The following is a 12,252-nucleotide window of genomic DNA, read 5'->3' as shown; positions in this document are numbered from 1 at the left end:
TGAAACTGGGAAGCCCTCGAATGGATCCCATAAGTCAAGAGAAAATGGGTCGAAGATGTTGCTCCTACGACCACCAAAGAAGCTTGGAATAAGAGACATTTTTGGGAACTTTGTTGTTTGAAGAAAACAGAGGATTTTTAAGCTTTTGATTGTAGTGCTTGATTACTTGCTGATGATGAACTAAAGAAAGTATGGTGATATTTATAGTCGATGAATCTGAGAAACTCAAGCAATTCGAGTGTAATCTAGCATCTTCTTCACTTTATTTCTGATAGGAACAGTAAGAGGCTTCTACAATATTCCGGAGATCCTTTTTTTTTGAAGGAATAATTGCACTTTTTGTTTTTATATATATAGTTAAAATAAAAGGCAAAAGACTAGAATTTTATATTTAAAACTCGGCACATATATTTCATTTTTGTTTAAAAATGGTTCATTCATGTTAGTATTTATTAATCGAAAAAAATCTAAGTTTTGTAAAATTATCTTTTATACCTGGTTAATTTTGATTCGGCTACATCATTAATTCAATTGTTTTTTTAAAAGGAAAAGACTCAAATATTTCATCGAAGTTTGAGAAAAATTCATCTATGTCATCGTTTAAAGTTTGGTTCATCTATGTCATTTCAGTTAACAAATAATGACATGAATAAACCTTTTCTCAAACAAAAATGATATAAATAAATCAAAATTTTAACGGATAACATAAATAAATTTTTCACAAAATTTAATAGCATATTTGAGCTTTTTCAAGGACAAATAAGATAAAATATGAATCGAACAAAATAATTTTAATTTATTTTAGTCAGCTCTAACAATTACTTTTTTTTTTTAAATAGTTCAAAATATTAGAACATATTTCACAACATCATACTTTATTCTTGTTAGTTTTCTTCCCGGAAAAATAATGACAATCGAAACAAAATTATGGAGTAGATATTTGTTGGTATATTCTTGTGCATATTTAAAAGAAATTTGTTTTAAAATTTTAGTTGAAATTAGGCATGTGCAAATAAAAATCTTCTCCAAATAAATTCAGTAAAAGATAGACGTAGGCAAATTGATAAAACATCGGCAATATAATTGTTTTTCTTTCATTCTTACTACCCATCTACTTTGGTTCCAATTTTTTCATTATTTTCTCGGTCCACTTTTAATTGTTACGTTGTGCTTTTTAAAGGTTAATTTAATTAATTTTCAAAGTTAAATTAGATTATATTATATTAATTTGATATTTTAACCAAACAATTTAAATATTCAAAAACTATACAAAAAGTACTATAAATTCTAATTTTTTGCATATTAATATGATGAAAAATACATCGTATAATATTAGTCAAAGTTATTATCGTTTGATTCTAAAAAAAGGAACTATGACAATTAAAAATGGACGAAGATAATACTTATTACTTTACTATTGTAAAGAAGTGGCCAGAAGCAGATAACCATTTCTCGTCTACTTTTAACTGAAGACATTTTTAAAATTTTGTATTTTTTTTATATTTTAATTTTTTTATTTTATTTTTAATATGTGATATATTTAAAAGTTATGTAAAAGAAATTATAAATCACATTATTTAAAATACATAAATAGATTACTCTCAAATTCTATCACTACCACATAAATTGCGACAAAGGAAAGTAACATGCATAATTTGAAATGATATAAAAAATACTATAAATCACAATAATTAACAAGTTTAAAATTTATAAGACATTGAAAATTTAAATGATTCTCGAAATTCTATCAGTGCCATGTAATTGAGATATCGAAAGTAACATATATTATTGAAAATTACGTAAATGGTACTATAAATCACAATAATTAACAACTTATTATATTTAAAAGACATATAAAAGTTTAGTTGACTCTTGAAATTGTATTACTGCAATATCAATTTGAGACAAAGGAAGTAACATATATTATTTGAAATTGACATAAATAGTACTTAAAAATCAGTAACATACATTTTTTGAAAATTATGTAAAAGGAAATATAAATCATAGTAACTAACAACTTAAAATATCTAAAATCATATTAAAAATTTGACTGACTCTCTAAATTCTATTTGTATCACATAAATTAAGATATAAAATATATATATATATTGAACTCATGCTAATATGAGACTCCTATATCTAGTTTCTATTTCTATCTATAAATAGAAGAGCCATAACTAGAACGATTAAGAGTTTGTTTGATATTGCTGTTAAAAACTGCTTATTTTCAGAAGTATTTTTAAAAATAGTTTTTTCAGAAAAGTGCTTTTGAAAAAAATAATTTGTGTTTTACTAATTCATTTGAAAAGTGTTTTTTATAAGCAAATTGTTTTTGACTAATCATTTTTAAAAAGTGTTTTGATGAGAGTCAAATTATGATAAAGGACAAGTATTAATGTACTTCTAATATATTAAGATTATTTTTTAGAGAGAAACTAGTTTAAACATCTATTACAAAAAAAAAAAAAAAAATTTATTTTTATTAAATTAAAATGTTCATAGTCAAATTTTCAATCAATATTATACATTTTTTTTGAAAGGTTGAAATCTTAGTTGTTATTTTTTCTTTTTCTCATCTTGCAAAAATATCGTTGTTACCTTTTTTTTCTAGTTCTGCAAAATAATACGTAAAATCATAAATAAAATAATAATACATAAAAGTAAGATAAAATATAAATTTATTATATAAAAATATTATTAAATGGAACTTAACCAAACATATGATATATANACATAAATAGATTACTCTCAAATTCTATCACTACCACATAAATTGCGACAAAGGAAAGTAACATGCATAATTTGAAATGATATAAAAAATACTATAAATCACAATAATTAACAAGTTTAAAATTTATAAGACATTGAAAATTTAAATAATTCTCGAGATTTTATCAGTGCCATGTAATTGAGATATCGAAAGTAACATATATTATTGAAAATTACGTAAATGGTACTATAAATCACAATAATTAACAACTTATTATATTTAAAAGACATATAAAAGTTTAGTTGACTCTTGAAATTGTATTACTGCAATATCAATTTGAGACAAAGGAAGTAACATATATTATTTGAAAATGACATAAATAGTACTTAAAAATCAGTAACATACATTTTTTGAAAATTATGTAAAAAGAAATATAAATCATAGTAACTAACAACTTAAAATATCTAAAATCATATTAAAAATTTGACTGACTCTCTAAATTATATTTGTATCACATAAATTAAGATATAAAATATATATATATATATATATATATATATATATATATATATATATATATTGAACTCGTGCTAATATGAGACTCCTATATCTAGTTTCTATTTCTATCTATAAATAGAATAGCCATAACTAGAACGATTAAGAGTTTGTTTGACATTACTGTTAAAAACTGTTTATTTTCAGAAGTATTTTTAAAAATAGTTTTTCAAAAAAGTGCTTTTGAAAAAAAATAATTTGTGTTTGACTAATTCATTTGAAAAGTGTTTTTTTATAGGTAAATTGTATTTGACTAATCATTTTTAAAAAGTGTTTTGATGAGAGTCAAATTATCATAAAGGACAAGTATTAATGTACTTCTAATATATTAAGATTATTTTTTAGAGAGAAACTAGTTTAAACATCTACTACAAAAAAAAATAAATTATTTTTATTAAATTAAAATGTTCATAGTCAAATTTTCAATCAATATTATACATTTTTTTGAAAGGTTGAAATCTTAGTTGTTATTTTTTCTTTTTTCTCATCTTGCAAAACTATCGTTGTTACCTTTTTTTTCTAGTTCTGCAAAATAATACATAAAATCATAAATAAAATAATAATACATAAAAGTAAGATAAAATATAAATTATTATATAAAAATAAAAATAAAAATAAATTATTAAATGGAACTTAACCAAACATATGAGATATGTTGGTAACTATGACTATAACTATATATATATAGGGATATTTTAGTCTTGAAAAATATAAGTTTCTACTTCTGTAAGAAGCAGTAATTTTAGCTTGTTCTCAATAATAGAAAAACTGTTTCTACTTCCATTTAAAACCAGTTTTATAGGTTTGTAAAACACATAATTTTCAAAAAATAATGCTTTTTTTTCTTCAAAATATGTGATTCTGGGCTCCCAACAACAAAAACCAAACAAGCTCTAAGACAAACTTATAAACATGCTCATTAGTCAAGTGTAATATGGTCATTATACATGACTAATTTATAGCAAATCACATGCTCCTTTTTCATTTTCCTTTTAGATCGTTCTCTTTCTTTCCTCTCAGGTTTAGATTAAAAGAAAATGAGATGTCTCAAGCAGAGCAATATGCAAAGTGCTTGGTCTTCTTCCTTAAATCTATTCTTCTCCTTTGTGCTCAAATTGGTATATGCACCCCTGATTTCTAATATTTACAAATCAAGAGTTCAATTAATGCACTATAGCTAAAACACGACCTCTTTATTCTTTAAAATGGTCTCTTAACCAGTGGCGGAGCCACCTTATCATTAGGGGGTCATCCGAATCCCCTTCTGCGGAAAATTATATTATATTTACATGGTTAAAATAAATTTTTTGGTATATTTAGTAGATGTCGAACCCCTTTCGACTACTTCGTGTGTCTATTTCTTCAGATTTTGAACCCCCTTATCGGAAATTCTGGTTCCGCCACTGCTCTTAACAAAAGATGAAACCTAATTTTTGGAGAGCAAAGTCCATGCCCTAGCTTGATTAGGATAAATATTTTGAAAATTACAAATTATGGTGTAAGGTGTTTGAAAAAATCCAAAGAGGAAAGGTTGATTCTATTATCAACAATCTTTGATAAATTTTAAATCTTCTTACATCCTAATTTTTTTATTTAGTATTTTATCATTTTCATTCCTTCTGGATGATCACTGAACTTTAATATCTGAAAATAAGTATATCTATCTTCTTTTGTTTTATTATCTGTTTTAGTTGTTGTTTCCTTTGGGTATATGTATGTGTTTGTTAATAACAATTAGTACTTCCTTTTGAGTGTTCTTTTCTAAAAACATAAGAAATTATTTTCATTTGTCCCAAAAATTGAATAACATAGTGCTTTTGTAAGGTGCAAATTCTAGTGGAGTTAAAAAACGCTATACGTAGTTTCTTTATATTTGTTGAAGGTTGGAGGTAGAGTTATCAGATACATGTGCTAGTGCATTATAAAAATTAGTGCAAGATAGCATAGACACTGACAATTGGGTAACACTTTGAACAATTTTGTCACATTATCCAACTCACTAGACATTCAGATTTCTCCTAGGAATAATATTACCTGAGTTATTGCTTTTGTTTTGAGCAACAATCCTATCCCTATCTATTCAAGAATGAGAGAATGATTAGACCAATTAATTGTCTAGCAACTGACTATGTAGGAGGAACATTGTAAAATTTTGAGGTCGATTCACCCTATGTTAATGTAACACCCCGCAAATTCTAAGTTAAGATTCAAACCATTCTTTGTATGGATATAGGCCTGAATCTGATGATTTTTAATTGTATATATATGTGAAGGTCAATACCTAAGTGTGTAGATGTATTGGATATGATTTAAGGTTATAAGGAACCTCTATTACAAAGTCGAGTTGAGAACTTCCTTAACGATTAAGTTTCATGTAAGATCAAACTAATATCAACCTCAATCAAGCATATCTCCTATAATACTAAGGGATTGTTTGGAAAGTCACAATGAATTTGAGATTTGGTTAATTACACTCTTTGACGTGTTTGATAGACCAAGTAATTACTTGGAAATAGAGGAATTATGTGTAATTGAAGGGGAGTAATTACACTCCCCAGTTCCCTAATTCCCAAGGGATGGTAAGAAATTGAGTGTAATTACATGAAACTTTTTAAAATTCGTTTCTTCCTTTTATTTCTATTTCTATTTTTTTTTGTTTTAATTATCGAAAAAAGCTCAAAATACCCTTAGTGTATTAATATTGGTTAAAAAAATGCTCCTTCCACTTGGTTTTAAAATGTCCTTAACGTTTTCTTTAGATTTAAAAATGCACTTTAATTAACAAATATATGACATAAAATTTAATTAAACAATGATTATTTTCATTTGTTCACATATTATCAAATAAAAAGACCCACCCAACCCAATACCTAACCCCATTTCAATGACAATTTAAGTTGTTAGTACCCTACCCGTTTCTGTTCCTACCCCAACTTCATTTTTTTTTTCCTTCTTCCTGGTATATATTGCAATTTCCAAGGAAAAGAGTGTGTTGAGCAGTTCCTTCTCAAAGCTGAGTTCATATTCTTTCTTCTTCACTTGTAATGTAACACTCCGAAAATTTCTAAGTTAAGACTCGAATCATTCTTCATTTGTGAATAAGATCGTAACGTATAATTCTTAATTGTTCTTAGGTGTTAAGGTCAATTCTTTAGTGTAGGAATGATTTTGGATATGAATTAAAGTCACTAGAATCCCCTAGCACAAAGTTGAGTTGAAAGCATTCTTACCGATTGAGTTTCACTATGAGAATTTACTTAGGTAAACTTCAAATGACCATATCTTTTAGAATATAAAGAGTTACACGGTACTTAACCTATCAAATTAAAGATATTTGAATCTTCTTTCTAACGCCACCAATTTCACGTCAATCCGAGTTTCGAGTAAAAAGTTATGATCATTTTAGTAATCTGATACAGTGCAGTGACGAATTAGCCGACGAGAAAACATTAAAAAGGGTCCTTTTTGTCTTTTTACCTCTAAAAAGCCTTAACCAAATTGCTTGACTAATTAAAGACCCAAACCAATCAGATTTTCATCTCTTAATCCAACATTCTCTTCTCTCTCAAACCCTAAGGCAAAATCCTAAGGAAAACCAAAGTAGAAGACTTTCATTCAAGATTCTTTCAATCTTTTTCAAGATTCTTCTTCAAGGTAGGTCCTTCGCCAAGAATTTCATTCTTTCCAACTCAAATTTCTTCATACAATTATGAATTATTAATGAGAATCCTAATTCTTGGTCATAGAGTTTCAAGAAGCTAATTCAAGAATCTCATGAACAGTTTTCTTGATTGTTCTCCTTCAAGCTAGGGTATCAAGGCTTCTAATCAAGTTCTTCTTCAAGATTCTTCAAATACTTTGTTCTTAAATGTATGTAAGACTATTCATAGTGTTGCACTAGTTCGTCCTCACGCCCTACATCTTAATCTAGTCAGTAGCAAGTTGAATCTAGGATTCTTCCCTCACTTCTATGAGATTCCTATATTATGATATTACTATACTTTATGCATTGAAATTGTTGAATTATTGGTCATGCTTGTAGTTCCACATGAACCCTATATATATATTGAGTTTTACTAAAAGTATTTTGAGTTAGTGATGTTCTTTACATTGATTTTGGAAACTAAAGTGAGTTTAAGAGAAAAGTTTAAAAGAATTATTTTGAAAAAGAGTTTAAAGGCACACAGATGGGTCAAAAACACTATTTTCAAATTGAAAAAAGAAATAAGATTCATGATTAGTATGACAGTTGAGTATGCCATCAATGTTTAAGCAGTACGACATCTAGATATGCAATCAATGGTTATGCAGTATGACTACCCGATCATTAATGATCAGATCACAGTATGATTTCAAATATAGTTTTCATGATTACAACCTAAATACTGGTTATTTCAAAAGTTTTAAGGGAACTTTAACGGTCCCAAATGTATGATAAACGTTTAAATGCATATTTTGAAAAGAGTCTTTTTAAAGAAAGAATCAAATTTCATATGTACTATTTGACAGTTGAGAAAAAGAAAGAGTATGATTGATGTTTCTGAAAAGTAATAGTCCCTTTCTTTGTAAAGGGTGATTGAGCAAAGTTAAAAGTAAAGTAAAGAAATAGTCCTTTTCTTTGTAAAGGGTGATTGAGCTTAAAGTTATATTGATTATTTTGGGAGTCGTATCGAGCAACGAATTGGGTAAGAGTCTATTATAACTCAATAGTCCTATAAAACTACATAGCCAACGTAGGATAGGAAAACACAGATTCTTCGTGCAACTCCTCACTTCCTCTGGGAAGGCCTATTAAATGGATCATAGTTACGGTATCATCCTATACCCCGGCAAAGTATAGGATGAACCTTGCAACGTGGGCGAAACGTTGTATAATTGATAGGCTTATAGTAAATGGTTGTCGGTTAGAGAAACTCCCCAAAAAGTAAAGTATATTATTTTCATATTGCTTTTATTGCATATATTATTGTAAAGCTTAAATGGTTTTCACTTCATGTACATGTATTGATTCAATTGAGTTGATTTCAGTCATTCAGTTTATTTATTTATTTATTTAGTCATATTACATTGTTTATTCATCCAAATTACATACGCATACATTCAATATACTGATGTCATTTGAGTTGCATCTTATTATGATGCAGATACAAATGTTCAGGATCATCAACATACATTTCGTTGAGATCACTTTGTACTTCAAATAGCTTGGGTGAGCCTCCTTGCATTCCGAGGGACTTCACATTTATTTTCTAGTCAATTATCTTGAGATGTCGTGGGTCTTGTCCCTACATCCACCTTGAGTAACATAGATAGATAGAGTTGATGAGTCTTTCAGTATTTACTTTTCCTTGACATGTTTTTGCAAACAATTATTTATACTTTACTAAGTATTTTCAGATATTTAATTGAGTTGAGTTTAATTTTGCATAAAGTTTCCTATCTGCTTGAGTAAGTCTTCTGCTAAGTAGTTTGCCAGGCAAAGGATTCTCTTGAGGACCAACAATTGTTATCAAGTGCCTGCCACGTGCAGTGTAACATCTCGCACCTAGATACGACTAGAAAGGGTTTAAAATCTGAAAATAATGATTTTGGAAAGAATAAAGAAATCTGGAAAATTTTATCTAAGTTACGAAAGTGAGTTTTGGCCATTTTCAAATGGCCATAACTCCTAGCTCAGGATGAGTTAGGAGCGGTTGATGATATAGTTGGAAAGCCCTTGGAGATATTTTTCCAACGCCGCCGAGTTTGCGCGATTTCAACATCGTATGAGTGAGATGCCTTTCGGAAGTTGGGTTGTTGGATTGATGAAAGTCCCAATTCGGATTTAGGGAAGGGCAAAGTAGTATTTTCTCTAATTTATTTCCTAATTCGTTTTTAGGGATTTATTGGGGTAAAAACAGAACTTAATTCAGTTTTGAAAAATTAGAATATGCTTAGGGCTTGGAGAAGAGAGAAAGAAAGAAAGAACGGGAGAAGAAGGCAAAAATTCACCAAGATCATCCAAGCTTGCGAGTGGAATTTGTCGGGGGTGATCCCTATTAAGGTATGTGAGATCTTTTCGTGTTAGGTTAGTTCACCCACACTCTCATCTTATTTCTATTCAGAGAATGGTTGTTGATTGAATGAAAAGTTAGGGAGTTCTTGAAGAACTTTGTTGAAATTCGTTAAGTTCTTGTTGGTTGAATTGTTGATGTTTGGGGGTTGAGTTGATTTATGTTTCCGGGCTGTTTTTGAGTTAGATTGGTTGTGTATTGAGGTTTCAATTGATCCTAAGTGTTTGGGGAAGGAACTAGGGAAGATTGGAGGGCTTAGAGATGAAAAACGGAGAAGAAAAATTGAGAACACCTGGGTAACGGGGCTGGGGCGCCGCGCTAGCCAGCGTGCCCCAAAGCAGCCTCTGAAGTTTTGGCCTTGGGGCGCCGCGCCAGCCAGAGCGCTCGACGCCTCTCAGAGCGCCAAGGACGCCAGTTCACTCCATTCTTCCCCCATCTTTTCGTACTAGTTTCTAATCGATGTACCTACGTTTTCTAGTTGAATCCAACACTCTAAGGTACATCTAAACATCATGAAATCATCCATAAACATGAGATCATGAGCCTTGAATCCATAATCCAATTCAACGAAAGTTAAGATCAAAGTCAAAGAAGTTAAGAGTCAAGTTTAGAAGTTAAGAAGCAAGTCAAAACAAAGTTTCTTAAAGTTTTCAAGAGTCTTTATTAAACGTTTTAACTTCGTTTTAAGGCTCAAGTTTCAAGTAAAGCAAAGAGTAAGAGTTGAGTTCATTTCTAAAAAGTTATTAGGGAACTATATATTCCCAAAGAAGTTTATAAATGTTTTCACATTTGAGCAAAGAAAAGGGAACATCGATTCCAAAAGAGCCTTTGGGCTAAGCTTTGAGTAATTATCTCAAACTAAAGAAAGAGGTGTTTAAAACACATATGAGCTAAAGTATATTTTGGGAGTAGTATTAAGCACCGAATTGGGAATGCGAGTTCATATTAACTCAAATCTCCATAAGAACTATGTGGCCAACATGGGATTTAACGGCTCATACTTTTTAGATGATCATGTAAGTTAAGGTAGTGGATCCACTAAGTTAAGTAAGGTCATATATCAAGGCAAGGTATAGGATGGTCCTTGGGCAACGTGAGGTAAAACGTTGTATCATCACTAGGGCTCATAGTGGTGGTTGTCGGTTAAAAAATCTTCCACTAAAGTTATATTACTTGTATATATAAGTAAAGTTGAGTTTGTTATTGCTTATCTTTAATGAACTAAGTTGTTTACACTGTTTTACAAGCTTTATATTGTTGCATGTGTCTTATTGCCTTATATTGAGTTCAGTTATTCATAAGTTAAATAGAGCCAAGGTAAGTGTTCATTTGTACTTCTTTCAAGCTTAAGTTGTGGTTTAGCATTCCAGCTCGCATACCCGTACATTCAATGTACTGATGCCAGTTGACCTGCATCTTATTATGATGCAGACGCAGGTAACCGGGATCAACATCCAATGCGCCATTGATCCAGTTGAGCACTCCAAAGTCAGTGGTGAGCCTCTTTGTATTCTGAAGGACTCTTTTATTTCTCTTTCCTAGTTTTCTTTATTAGGATGTTGTGGGGTCTGTCCCAACATCCATCTCAGTATTATAGAGGCTTCATCGACAGTCAATGCTCACTGAACCTCTGTAATATCTAACAAGTCGAGTCTTATGTCGGTCATATAGAACACCAACACATAGAAAAAGGGCTAAAGAAACCAGTCCATGACTTGACAGTTAGTTTTGAGTCTCTCATCTATGTATTTGCAGATACTTTGTTTTGAGACATAAGTTGTCATTTTGGCCAAGGTGTTATCATTTAAACTATTACCTGAGTTTATGTTGTTGAGTTAAGTCTTCCGCTGTGTTAAGTAAGCCAGGCCAAGGGTTCGCTTGGGGCCAATAATGGTCTTTGAGTGCCGGCCACATCCAGGATGTAGGCTCGAGGCGTGACATCCAGGGTGTAAGCTCGGGATATGACATGTAAACCCTAAAAAAAGAATAAACTTTTTATAATTTGTCAATTGGTTTTAGCTAGCTAGTAAGTACACTCCCCTTAGTCTCTCTTTCGGTTGATAGTATCATGAATATATTCTATTACTGATACTATTATAACTTTATAAGTATAGTTTTGAATTCAAGAAACTCATCCCACAGCATATCAAATAACAGCTTTGATAGACCAATGGAAAATTAAAAGTTGTTTAGTTAAATTTCATGTCATATTTTTGTTAATTAAAGGGCATTTTTGAACCTAGAGAAAACGTTAAGGACATTTTTAAATCAATAGGTGATAGGAGATATTTTTGAACCATTTCTAATACATTAAGAGAATTTTTGAACTATTTCTAATGTTTTCTAAAAATATATTTTTAGTTTTTATTATTTATATTTCATTTCTTTCTCATTGTCAACCTTTACTTTTTTCATGCGCTTTCATGCATTTTTTTGTATTATCTATTTATTTATTTATTGTTTATTATTTTTTTCATTAGCATAATTTTGTAAGTATTCTATTTTTTAAATTAAAGCAGAATTCATTGTTGAATAAAGTTAAAGACTTACGTCTCTCTTTTTTTTTTTCTAAAAAAAATCATAATTATGTACGTTATGTTGAAATTTGATGTATGTATTATGTTAATTTTGCTTTTGAATTTAGAACTTATCTTATATTTTCAATTACATTTGTTTTAGTAGATACTTCACATTGCAAGCCATTTATTTTTTTAGTTAGACTTGATAGATTATATTTTTGTCAAATGTTTTAATAATTTAAAGACATTATATTTATGATATTAACATTTTTTTCAAACATGCATTTCATGATGTTCACATAAATCTTGTACTTTAATTTTTATGATTAATTTAATTAAAAATATTACTCATATGAAAAATATAAATTAAATATTTTCATAATATTAGTTAAGAACATATGTTTATTTATTAAAA

The sequence above is a fragment of the Solanum stenotomum genome, chromosome 7 (assembly GCF_019186545.1).
Source record: "Solanum stenotomum isolate F172 chromosome 7, ASM1918654v1, whole genome shotgun sequence".
In the NCBI taxonomy this organism is placed as follows: Eukaryota; Viridiplantae; Streptophyta; class Magnoliopsida; order Solanales; family Solanaceae; genus Solanum; species Solanum stenotomum.
The sequence above is the reverse complement of the archived record's forward strand: the minus strand, read 5'-3'. Positions refer to the sequence as shown.